The sequence below is a fragment of the Neovison vison genome, chromosome 7 (genome assembly GCF_020171115.1).
Source record: "Neovison vison isolate M4711 chromosome 7, ASM_NN_V1, whole genome shotgun sequence".
Taxonomy (NCBI): Eukaryota; Metazoa; Chordata; class Mammalia; order Carnivora; family Mustelidae; genus Neogale; species Neogale vison.
This window is the reverse complement of record NC_058097.1, coordinates 184,284,321-184,297,930: the sequence shown is the minus strand read 5'-3', so window position 1 is coordinate 184,297,930 and position 13,610 is coordinate 184,284,321. Positions and strand designations below refer to the sequence as shown.

Here is a 13,610-nt window from a genome sequence, read left to right as displayed (position 1 = left end):
TCTTCCGGCAGCCACATTCATCATTGAAGATATTCCAACAGTTGCCCCAAACCTAGGAGTCTTACCATGTTAAATTTTTCACTTCCAATGCATGAGCAAATCTTGATGGGATTTCTTATAAAATATGTCTAAAGTCCTTCCACATTTTTCCTATGCATTTCTATCACTGCGTGTGAGCCTTTATCACTCCTGCCTGGATTTCTGCAATATTCTTCAACTTTTCTCCCTGCACTCAACCCTTACAATTCATTTTCTACACACTGGTTTATATTATCTTTTAAAAATGCGAAGCAGATCGGTGGCACTCTCTTCTTACATCTTAGAGAACTCCTATTACACTAAGAATTAAGTCCAAAAATGTTATCAGGAGCTACAAGTCCCTGCATTCTTTATTTCTTGCCTACCTCCCAATACCAATATCTCACAGTGTCTTTCTTATCACACACAAGATGCCACAGTTTCTTGTTTGCTCTTCGGACATGGAAAATGTTGCAAATTAATCTAAGCTGAGTTGATCTTGCACAACACATAGGCACTAAACTTTTTTGGGTAGATAGGCAAAGAAGACAAAGACATTTTTGGGTAGATAAGCAAAAATAGGCAAAGAAGCCAAGTTAGGTGAGGGTTAACTATACCCTCAGTACTAGGTAATAATAAAACAAAGCTACTGATTGAATTTTGACAAATACGCAGATATTTATAAGACATATATGATTGTCTTAGTGAGTGAGCACAAAATAGTTCCAACAACAACCTGCTGAAAGTGCAATAAAAGGGGCACCTGGGTGGCTCAGTTGGTGAAGCAACTGCCTTCAGCTCGGGTCAGGATCCTGGAGTTCCAGGATCGAGTCCCACATTGGGCTCCCAGCTCCATGGGGAGTCTGCTTCTCCCTCTGACCTTCTCCCCTCTCATGCTTTCTCACTCCCTCTCTCAAATTTAAAAAAAAAAAATCTTTTTAAAAAAATGTAACAAAGTTACATCTTTTTCTTCTTTTAGCTGTTCCTCATGTCATCAGCAGACAGCATTCCAGAGGCAGAACTGATATACACTTAAAGTAGGAGCAACCAATGAAATGTTACTTTAACTCATGCTAGACAGAAAACCATTTATGGATCAAGCTTGGGGTATCTTTCCTAACCTAAGGGTATAAGTTTCATGCCCCATTAGATTCTTAAACTGTGCTAAAAATAAATGTGGAGTATCCCAAAAAACATAGGTCAATTCCATATACCATAAATACCTTTAATTTTATCAATAAAGACCTATTTATATTATTCATAATGCCAAATATCAAGATACTTATTTGCCAACAAATACCAGTTGAAGTTTCTAAGATCAGATCACCTGGTGTTTATCAACAGATGGACAAAATTCTTGGTAGCCATCTCTGGAATGTGACTTTTCTTACATAATTCTAGCAGATGAGCTCTGGATTATGGGTTCTTTTTTTTTTTTTTTTAAGATTTTATTTACTTATTTGACAGAGAGAAAGACTGTGCACATGAGCAGGGGCAAAGGGAGAAGGAGAAGTAGGTTCCCTGCTGAGCAAGGAGCCCAATGTGGGACTCGATCCCAGGACCCTGGGATCATGACCTGAGCTGAAGGCAGCCACTTAACTGACTGGACCACCCAAGTGTCCCTAGATTATGGGTTCTTGATTGAGACAAGTGATCCCCTCTTCCTGGAGTCAAAGCTTAAGAAGCTGGAACTTACATAATATCACTCTATCTACCCTGAAGTAGTCTTTAAGTTGAAGACATTTTAACATTATTTCAAGAATATCACACTTGTTGCTGGCTCTATCTTGAAAACTATGTAAACACTCTTTCTAAAGTTCTTTGCATGGTAAACTCTTTCTCATTCTTCAGGCTGAAGCTCAAATTTCACCCTTTGAAAGAGAGCTTCCCTTATCAAGCTATCCAAAGAATAGTAATGTTAAGCACAGAGTAATAATAGTAACCACAACTATAATAATAGCTAATAATTTTGAGGACTACTATGTGCCATGTACAAGGCTACTTACTGTACATTTATCATATCATTTAATTTTCACAACAACCCTATGAAGTGGAAATTTATCTTCATTGTACAGATGAGGAAATTGAGGCATAGGACCTTGACAACATAACAAAACGGGAAGTGGCAGAACTGGAATTTGAATCTAGTGAGACCCTGCCCAGAGTTCACCTTCTTTACAACTAAAGCAACACTGACTAACCCCATGCTAATTACTATCACAACATCCTGTTTATTTCTCAATATTTTGTACCATAATCTCTAAATATCTTTTATTTCCTTAATTATTCTTTCTCATGTCTCACCAAAATGTAAATTTCTTGAGGGCAGGCATCATGATGGCTTATTTATCACTGTCAGAGCATCTAATACCTTTCCTGTTACCTAGTTTGTGTTCAATAAATGTATTTCTGCAAAAATGAGTTAGGGTAATAGAATATAGGGACAGCATTGCTAATTCTAGTTCCTTGACCCATATCACTCAACAGTCAAAAGGAAAGTCACGAGGCCTGGAATAACTGATTCCTTGACATTCTCCACCATCTATGTCTCACATCTGGTATCACAAGAGGTCCATCAGGGGTTTACTAGGGCATACGTGAACATCTGACAATGTTCTGGAGAAAGAATAGCTCACATTTCATCTATTCTCCACAATGTTGCCAAAGGGATATTTCTTAAGTCAGAATTCTAGGTAATTCGCTAAGAGGAGAAAAAGAAATGAAAGATATACTGATTGGGAAGAAAGAAAACTTTGCAGATGGCTTGATCATCTATTAGAAAATCTGAAAGAATCAACCAAAAAAACCCTGCTGGAATTAATAAGTGATTATAGCAAGGTTGCAAGATAAAAAGCTAATACACAAAAGTCAGTATTTTCTCCCATATACCAGCAATGAACAAGTGGAATTTGTAATTAATGACACATTACTATTTATATTAGTAGCATGGAAAATGAAATATTTAAGTATAAATCTAACCAAATATGTGGAAGATCTACATGAAGAAAACTACTAAACTTCTTTGACAATTGTCAAAGAAGAACTGAATAAAGAGACAGATATTCCATATTAATGAAAGGAAGACTCAATCTTGTCAAGACATCATCTCTTCCCAGTTTGACCTATAGATTCAATTCAATTCCAGTAAGACTCCCAGCAAGTTTGGATACTGACAACTAACTCCAAAGCTTATGTGAAAAGGCAAAACAGGGGGAAAGGTCAACACAATATTGAAGGAGAAAAACAAAATTGGAGAATGAACACTTCTCAATTTCAAGACTTAATATAAAGATATAGCAATCGAGGGCACATGGGTGGCTCAGTGGGTTAAGCCTCTGCTGTTGGCTCAGGTCCTGATCTCAGAGCCCTGTAGCCAATGGGCTCTTTGCTCAGCAGGGAGCCTCCTTCCCCCTCCCTCTCTGCGTGTGTCTCTGTCTACTTGTGATCTCTATCTCTCTGTCAAATAAATAAATAAATAAATAAAGACTAAATAAATACATAAATAAAATCTTCAAAAAAAAGAGATACAGTAATCAAAACCATGTCATATTGCTGAAAGAGTAAACAAAAAGGACATCATAACAGAATAAAAAGCTCAGATACAGACGCACATTAACATAGACAAGTGATCTTTGACAAAGGAGAAAAGGCAATACAATGGGGAAAAGATAGTCTTTTCAATAAACGGAGCTGGAACAACTGGACATTCACATGCCAAAGAGAGAGAGAAAGAGAGAATCTAGACACAGACTTTGCACCCTTCACAAAAATTAGCTCCAAATGTGTCATCGTCCTAAATGTGAAATGCAAAACTATAAAACTCCCAGAAGATAACATATGAAAAATCTTAGATGACAGCGGATATGGCAATGACTTTTAACACACTGAGCCACCCAGGCGCCCCATTGGCAATGACTTTTTAGACAAAGCACCAGAGGTATGATCCGTGAATGAAATAATCGATAAAGTGAACTTCATTAAAATTAAAAATTTCAGCTCTATGAAACACAATTTTGAGGCAATGAGAAGACAGAACACATCTGATAATGTGTTAATACGTATAAGATATATAATACGCAAAACTCTCAAAATTCAACAGTAAGAAAACAAACCCATTAAACACAAGCCAAGGATCTGAACAGATACCTCATCAAAGAAGATATACAGATGTAAAATAAATGTATGAAAAGATGTTCCACCAGCATGTGTCATCAGGGAAATGCAAATTAAAATAATGAGGAACTACCACTACATACCTACTGGAGTGGCCAAAACTGAAAACACGGACAACACCGGATGCTGGCGAGGATGTGGAACATCAGGGACTCACTTCTTGCTAGTAGGAATGCAAAATGTTACAGCCACTTTGGGAGACAGTTTGGTGGTTTCTTACAAAACTAAACATCTTATCACGTGATCCAACAGTTGCCCTAGTTGGCATTTACCCAAAAGGAACTGAAAACTTGTGTCCACACAAAAACCTACCCACAGATGTTTATAACAGTCTTATTCCTAAGTGTCCAAACATGAAAGCAACTATGATGCCCTTCAGTAAGTGAGTGCATAAATATATTGTGGTAAATCCAGAAAAGGAAATATCATTCAGCACTAAAAAAAGATAAGCTATCAAGCCATAGAAAGATATGGAAGGAACTTAAATGCATATATTTAAGTGAAAGAAGCCAATCTAAAAAGGTTGTATGCTCTATGATTCCAACTATGTATTATTTTGGAAAAATTTTTAGGGCAACAGAATTACTTCATTTGAATCTGCAATGGTAGATCTATGTCATTATACATTTGTCAAGTCTCATAGACTGTACAACACCAAGAGTGAATTCTAATGTGAACTATGGACTTCGGGTGATAGTGATGTCTCAATGTAGGTTCATTAATTGCAACAAACATAGCAGTGTGGTGTGGGACATCCATAGTGGGAGAGGTTTTGCATGTGTGGGGGTAAGAGATCTCTTTCTCTTTACTTACTGCTCAGTTTTGCTGTGAACATGAAACATTTCTGTACAGAATTATTACTATGTTTTAAAGATTTATTTATTTATTTGACAGAGACACAGTGAGAGAGTACCAAGCAGGAAGAGTGGGAGAGGGAGAAGCAGGCTTCCTGCTGAGTGGGAATCCCTATGTGGGACTTGATCCCAGGACCCCGGGATCCTGACCTGAGCCGAAGGCAGATAGATGCCTAATGACTGAGCCAGCCAGGAGCCCCTGTACAGAAGGATTATTAAAACAAACAAACAAAACTACATCAGAACTCTGCATCTGCATCATTTTAAAGGTGGAATCCACACTCTTTAGCCTGGCATATGAGATGTCTCTAAACTTTTCCCTGCCTAATCATCTAACTATGCATGTTAATTTGTTACACCCATACATGTATGTGTATTTGTACACACACACACACACACACACACACGCACACACACACACTGCCTTTATGCCACCTCTCACACTATTCATTCAGAATTTCTTGTTTATTTAAACAAAGCTGTTAGTTTCTTGTATAGGCTCTCCCCTCTGAATGATGAGGTTCCTGCTCTTCTTTGATTGACTGACTAATGCCTCCTTGCCTTTCAAGCCTCATTTCTTCAGGCTTGATTCTCCTCCAGTCTGATTCAGGTGCCTCTGACAGCACCCAGTATGTACCTTCTTTCATTATGGAGCATGTGATATTATTCTAGAATCATTTACATAAGTGACTGTATCCTTCAAGAGATCATGAGTTCCTTGAAGTAGAATCTGTTGTTTCAGCACAGTTCTGTGTCCATAGTAGATATTCTAGAAATATTTGTTGGATAAGATGAATGGGGAGAAAAGGGGGAGTGGGGCAGTAAGCTTCCATCCCAGACCATTCCCAGACCTGGCAATCATTTATGGCAAACTGCCCTTCAAGGAAAGTATGTGTAGTTGCTGGGAGCATTTTCCATCTTCAGTGAATAGGGCCAATTTCATTCCCTGGTGATGTCAATATGGAATCGTTCACCAGCCTGAAAATCCTCTGGCACTGAAAACACACAAAGTCTGGAAGCCTGTTTATGAGACTGAGAAGGTGAGTCAATAGACCCTGTTCCAAGTTGGCAAGGATGGATATAGTCCTAAACATCTAAAGCTCCATAATTCACATTAAGCCTCTCATTAATTTAAATGTTAATGTAAATTTAAAACATGTCATATTGATTTGGTACTATTTTTGGATGACTATTGCGTAACTGAGCTTTCTAACAGCAGAATCCAAATGGACATCCCTTCACATCAACTTTCGATTAAGAGAAAGAGTGAAGCTTTCTATTTTTCTCTCCCTTTTTATTGTGTAAAATCATTTGTTTTAGTTACATGTTCTAGCTATGAGAAGCTATGAGAACTTCTGCCTTTGAGTGGAATTGATTTGGACAGTCCTGAGCAAAAAGATCAATTTCTGAATCTCTTCTTTCACAGTATTACACATAGAATTTCAAATATGTACAGAGATTGGTGTCTTTCTTTCCCTTGTCACTGAGGAGACATGAAAAGTCTCTATGACCATGCTGGTGATTTCATTCTATTTTGTTAGTTTTCAGCCAGAATCTCCTTTCATTGGGATTTATGTCCTTACTTAAAAGGAAAGTGCAGTTTTCAAATGTCTCATTATGTTAGGTTCACATAAGAGAAATTATGATGATGATGAGGATGATAACTGGAAATTTTGTATATCTTTACTTACTCTGTGCTGGACCTTGATGCAAAGTCTGTTATGAAAAGTTATCACAGGAGGGTGCCTGGGTGGCTCAGTTAGTTGAGTGTCTGACTCTTGGTTTTGGCTCAGGTCATGATCTGGTTGGATCTGGTTTGGCTCAGGTCATGTGAGATGGAGCCCTGCATCCGGCTTCCTGCTCAGTGGGGAGCCTGCTTCTCCCTCTGCCACTTACCCTGCTTGTGCTCTCTCTCTCAAATAAATAGATAAAGTTTTTTAAAAACCATTTTTAAAAAAAAGTTCTCACATAATTTTCAAAGCAACAGAGAGACGCTATTCTCAATACCCTATTTTATAGATTAGGAAACTGTCCTATGGAAAGATTAAGCCTTTCCTAAAGTTCTACAAGTAGAAAGTGATGTTGCTTGCTCTAGGACTCAGGTTGGTCTGACCCCATGGTCTTTCTCACAGTCACTAAGCTCTTTGGGTCTTAAACCAAAAACAATGTGACTGAGATATACAAGCCTTCAACAGTGAATTTCTGTTCTTAAGCGATGCACATAAACCTACAATGGATCATTTGTTAAGGCTATTAAGAAGCTAGGTGGATGGGTGGTACCCAGAAACCTGCTCACTAATTCATGAATACCTTGTCTCTTACTTCTCTCAACTAAGCATTGTGAAATTTGAACTAGTTAGTGAAGCCTCTTCCAGCTCCACATTCTACGAGTCTATATGATTCTCTCTGGTCTGATCAACAAACCCTCTGGCCAGTTCTTCTCTTCACAGCCACCCACCACAATGCTTTTTTACACCCAATGCTTCTGCCCCTGCAGGCAGCCCTACCTAGCTCAGTTCCCTGTACAAAGATGGGTCCATAGTAAGCATCCTGCTATCAACACATTTTTTTTTTTGAAACATGCTAAGTATCAGGCAGAGAACTCAAGCTAAAAGATGGAAAAAGCAACATTTTGTTCCCCTGAACATAGAAATGAAATACAAACATCATAGTCCTGGAAAGAAATCAGAGAAGGCCTCCTTATATCAAAATTATATTAACCAGTGCATTTAGAGGCTCACATAAATACAGACATGAGAGGACCTATTGAGATGGAGTATTTACTGGCACAGGTATAGCCAACAAGCTTTACAGTGTTAGGATATATGGGATGGTAAGAAGGAGGATTGTTCTAGTCTCACACAGACCTGCTAACTATGCCTCCTATTCTTTCTGTACAATTGGCTCATGCCTCAGTTTCTTCATCTATAAAATAAGGATCATTCGGGCACCTGGGTGGCACAGTGGGTTAAGCCTCTGCCTTCAGCTCAGGTTATGATCTCAGGGTCCTGGGATCGAGCCCCGCATCGGGCTCTCTACTCAGCAGGGAGCCTGCTTGCTCCTCTCTCTCTGCCTGCTTCTCGGCCTACTTGTGATCTGTCTGTCAAATAAATAAATAAAATCCTTAAAAAAATAAAATAAAATAAGGATCATTAATTCAAAATTTTCATAGGGTCATTGTGAGGCTTAATCTGTAAAATAATGTAGATAGTTTATCCCAGTGTTGGACATATGGTGCAGGTTTTAATGAATCTCCGCTATTCTAATAACAACAACAAAAAATTTCATGTGTTTTTAAATTACCCTTGAAAGTAGTAATTTCAGCTACTGCTCAATTCCCAATTTTAGAAATTGTTTTGTTTTTGCAAGACAATGACATACAGAACACCAATTAGGTATGAATATTTCACTCAGAAATGTTTTCCCCCCTGAGGGGGGCAGGAGGGAAGGAGTCATGATATAATGCCAAATTATGTAAACTAGCTTACAAGTTGCCCACAGTGTTTCCAGTTTCTTCAGAATTCCAGATTCTTCTGCTCAACATTAAGATAGCAGAAAGATAGATAGTCAGTGAATCACTGGTCATCAGGTGCCAAAGTATCATGAATCCTGTGAGTCCAAAATCAGATTTACTCAGCTCTGTGAGATACACAATTGATTTTTTCAAATCAATAGGTGAACCTGAACTTAATTAACTACAGTCACCTTAGTATCATTTAACTACAAGTAACTAAGTACCCAGCAGAGATTGAAACCAGTAATTAGGTCCATATGATAAATTTATAAAAATCCAAGCTTTTTCTAAGCATGGTAGTTCTACTACCGCAAATTCTTCCTAACCATTCTGCCTATATCAAACCACATCTTTAGAAGAAAAATATCAAGGAGAATGTTAAAGATGGAAGGGGCCTCACGTGAAATTTTGTACCAAGCCAATTTTGTACAAAACTTTGTACAAAGTTTTTACATGGAGAGATGAAAACCCAGTGAGGTTTGGACATTTGCCCAAACTGCCTGATTAATTATGGCAGGGTTATTAATTGAATCCATTTCCAGCTCTCAATCCAATGCGTATATTTACTTATTTTCTTGTTGCTATATCTAACTGAGAAATCTGTAAGTTACAGTGAGTATTTTATAGTTCTCTATGTCCATCTGGCAATTAGATTTGAAACAAAGTGATCATTGTCTGTATAGTTTTGAACTCATGATAAAAGGACGAGGTAAGAACAAGAAGTCCCTCAAATGTATGTTCAAAATGTTATCTATAGATAAAAATATTTTCCAATGAAATACATATGGCACATTTTAATGAAATAATTCAGTGAGCATTGACAAAAGAAAGACTAGCAAATCTAGGATAGATACACCAAAGCAACTGTGTGTGTGTGTGTATACATATGTGTTATGTGTATGCAACTATATATATACATATATAGTACATATGTGTTATATACATATATAGACCATATAATCACATATATATATATATATGTATATCTCTATTTATGTACTTATGTTAGATGAATACTGTATCCATTGATTCTCTTGGGTGAGGTTGGCAGGCGGGAATGTCTACCCTAAATTTGTTCTCATTTATATAGTATGATTTAAAAATATATTTGTGTTGTCTTACTCCAGGTGTAAAATAAACATCATCTGCTGAAATCCAGAACACTTCTTTAAATTCTTTGGGTTTTCTCAGGAAGATCAGAAACGGTCAGAGAAATTTTGATAAGGTAAGTTCCAAGCACTACTAATCTGTTCTCTTGGAGTTTCCATTCTAGCTGCCCATGTTCAGAACAAAGTGAGGTTTAGTACGTCAGAAAGAATAGGCAAATGGAAAGGTAGGTGCCATTTTTATTAATGATGTAGTTAGTATGTAAGGATGCTGTTTCAGAGTACGGCTAAAATAGGCTTCCTAGCATTGAACCCCAGACTTGAGTAGATTCACCCATCCAGACATGGATACCCATCTGACACAGACATGGCAGAGACATGCGAGCCTGACTATAAAATTTCCAGTGTGGAGTAGCTAACTCAAATGCATCTGTGAGCAGCCTGCTCTAAAGATACAGGTGAAGAGAATGGGTTAAACCGTAACTGACAAAAGGTCTTGCTCCCGAGTTCACCAATCAAATAAACAAGTCTAATGACCAAGGAGAAGAAAGAGTAAATGGAGTAAAAGAATCCAGGAGAAATACTATGGTGGAGTTTTCTTCAGATGAAAAAAAAAAATGAAATAGGGAATAAATATTCTTCCTTCATACCACTGTGTAGGAGTGACCTGCAAAAAAGAAGGGCCGTTAGAGATTGCATCAAGACTTTCTTAACCTAGTAGCACAGTAAAAAAATTTCTCCTGGGTGAGGGAGTCAATCATAGCACCATGATTTCTCTTGCTTTAAGGAGCTAGCCAGATCCAAGGCAGAATTGCTGCCAACTGTCTGTGAGCAGTCATTTCTTTTCAGAATCTTAATGGGCATTTGTCTGTATTGTTACAAAGCAGATGACTCTATGGTAGACCACTGGCGTTTATGGTTTTAGCTACTAAAGTAAAACTCACTAGATAATTTTTAACTTTTCGGGCATACTATTAAACCATTCTGTAAAGAAGTTGTGGAGGGAACAGTTTATGAGGTAGTCAGTGAGCTTTGGTAGCTCCTCAGTGTACTTGGTTCAATGGGAATTTGTAATTGTAATTTAATAAATCATCAATGTTACTTGGATTTATGTGTTGGCAAATGTATTGGTAAAAATAAAACCAAGGAAAAGGAACTTGCAGAAAGGATAGAAAAGGAATTGCAAGCATGAATGTAAGAGTAAAATGATATACTTGGTACAGAACCAAGAACAAAACCAACCATCTACAAGCATTCCTGGTGGCAGGACCCATTCAATATATTCAACTGAATGATACCTCTAGAATGAAGGAATGCTATGCCATTTCTTTTATATTTGTGTTTCTTCGGTTGGGATTCTAGTCTTGCAAGACTAAGTTCACTTTAATTTTGGTCACTTGATTTGGTCCACTTTTGGTGATATTACCTCCCCTTACCTATACAGCTAAGGATTAGCAAAGGAAAAAAATAAAACAGATTAGGACAACTTTGTCTCTTATAATGGAAGGACAGTCATCGGGATTTACCAATACACCATGAAATACTTAACTTGAGGAAGAATTAATCTTCAAAAATAAATAGGATATCACCATGAAGGAGGGGTTTATGTTTGATATTATTTAATACCACCTCCTGGCATAGATGGTATATCACCTTTTAACATGAGTAATCTATAAAAATGTATGGACTGTACTGCCATTTAGAAAGTTGATTATTAATGGGGTACCTAGGTGGCTCAGTGGGTTGGGCACCCAGCTCTTGGTTTTGGCTCTGGTTGTTATCTTGAGGTCATAGGATCAAGCTCCAAGCCAGCCCCTACACTCAGTGGGAAGGCTGGTTGAGATTCTCTCTCCCCTCTACCCTCCCTGTCCCTCTCACTCTAAAACGAATAAATGAATCTTCTTTTAATATTCTTTGGTTATTAGCAAAGTCCTCTTGGATATATCCTTAAAGAATGTCAAAGGACTACTAAATTTGACACTCAAACTTATACTCCTGCAAGTTATTACATAAGATTAAAAGTAAGATTAAATCTATAAAAGCCCTGACCCCTTCTATTCAGTTTGAAAAGAAGGGACTGTCCTTTGTTACCAGACCTGTGCTCCTACATGGAATGTGAACTTCGGATATTTAAAAGACGAGCCTGGTTTCTTGCATCCATTTCACTCAAGCGTGGAATGGGAGCCCTTTTAATTTAAAATATTCTGCTAGCTACATTTAATCGATGAAACAAACAAAAACAATTCAGGGTTGTAATCTTGGCCAATGGGTATCTAAAACCATGCTTGAACTAATGAAACCATGGAAGTGGAATGGGAAGAAAAATTTAGTCATTGAGAAGGTGATCTCAAGAAGAAACATGTAGAAAGGCCCAAGGACATTTCTGTGCCTAAAGATATGGCAGTCAAAAAGTATCACCACAAATGCACATATTGAGGAATTTGTTTGGCTTGTCCACTGTTGTCAGTGAGCTATGAAATGGATGGAAATGGGACAAGTATGAAATCTGGTTTTAGCCCTCAAATTTGGAGCTATGGCTTCCTTCTGCTGGGCTGCCCATCCAAATACCCAGCTCTAATTAGATCCTGGGGAAAGTAAAACTCATTCAGTAAAGCGACTAGTCCTCCAAACAAACAAACAAAAATATTATGCTGAAAGAGAGAAGAGAAATAGTAAGAAAATAGACTGGGACTTCCCTGGGGAAGCCAAACCTCAAAATCTTTCACAAGATTTAACAAGATTTTCACCAATAAAGACCTTTAAAGAAGGAGAAAAAAAAAATGGTCCTAGATCAGTGGAGTATTTGTTCCAGAAAGGGACAAGAGCAAATATTAAAATCTCCAGGGAAATCAGAAAATACAGCAACTCCATTGATTAATTATCATAGCTCTTCCCTTTCTGTTCTGCATAAATACTGGCATAGAGATTTTTGTTCCACTTGGAATTTTTTAACTTAATATGAACTAGCCCTATCAGGAATTAATTTTATTTCTGACTTCTTGCTAATAGAAAGAGTGAGAATTATCGTCTTCTATAAGATGGTTAAATGGATGGTGCAACAGACTATAACGAGGAAAGTTTCAAATAGCCTTGTCAGGTCTGTGATTCATACCAAAAAGTCCACATCTATGTGGTTAAGTTGCAGTGACTGTTACTTTATGATTGACATTTTTATTTGGGAACAAATAGAGTTCCACTTATTCCTGGAAACATATCTATAAATTAGATCCCCCAATGCCTAAAATGAGATACGTAATTTCAAGTGAAACAATATTATTGCCTCAATCTAAAGAGAACTAAAAGGATATTTGCTATTATCACATCCATGGGAATTTTTTGATAAAAAGATATATAGCTTTTTCCAGTTTGGGTTGTCTCTAAAATGTGGCTGCATTGGTAGTGACTGAAATCATTATTAGATCTGATTCATAGATTTCTTGGTAATAGAAAAAACATGCCCACATTCCCATGACTCAGGTCCTGGTTAACAAATCTTTACACCATAAATCTAAGGTAGCCACACTCAGGGAGATCTCAAGCCCCATGAGATGCCTCCTCTTTGGCCTTTAAATTAAAAACAGAATTAAAACACTCAGTAGTGGCAAGAGTGTAGACAGAGAACATTTTTTTTTCAATTTATTTATTTTCAGAAAAACATTATTCATTATTTTTTCACCACACCCAGTGCTCCATGCAAGCCGTGCCCTCTATAATACCCACCACCTGGTACCCCAACCTCCCACCCCCCCCGCCACTTCAAACCCCTCAGATTGTCTACAGAGAACATTTTTATAAAATGCTATTGAGCGAGTAACTTGGTATAACCCTTGCAGGTACCAATATGGCATGTTATCAAAAGTCTTTAAAAGTCAGTCTGCCCCTGACCTAACATTTCTTTTTCTAAGATTTATCTTAAGGAAATTAGTAGACAAATGAATGAAGACA

At 37.5% G+C, this 13,610-nt stretch overlaps 1 protein-coding gene across 7 annotated transcripts in view; it reads left to right on the top strand.

The window, feature by feature from the left end:
• LRRC4C (leucine rich repeat containing 4C) overlaps window positions 1–13,610 on the top strand; it is a 1,197,418-nt gene that overhangs the window by 1,001,658 nt on the left and 182,150 nt on the right. For 6 of the 7 annotated variants that reach the window (XM_044259104.1, XM_044259106.1, XM_044259113.1 and 3 more), the window contains one exon: window positions 9,687–9,784. The exons of the other annotated variant lie outside the window; for it this stretch is intronic. The gene's annotated coding sequence lies outside the window, so the exon portion shown is untranslated. The remainder of the gene's footprint in view (window positions 1–9,686; window positions 9,785–13,610) is intronic. 7 annotated transcript variants of the gene reach the window in all.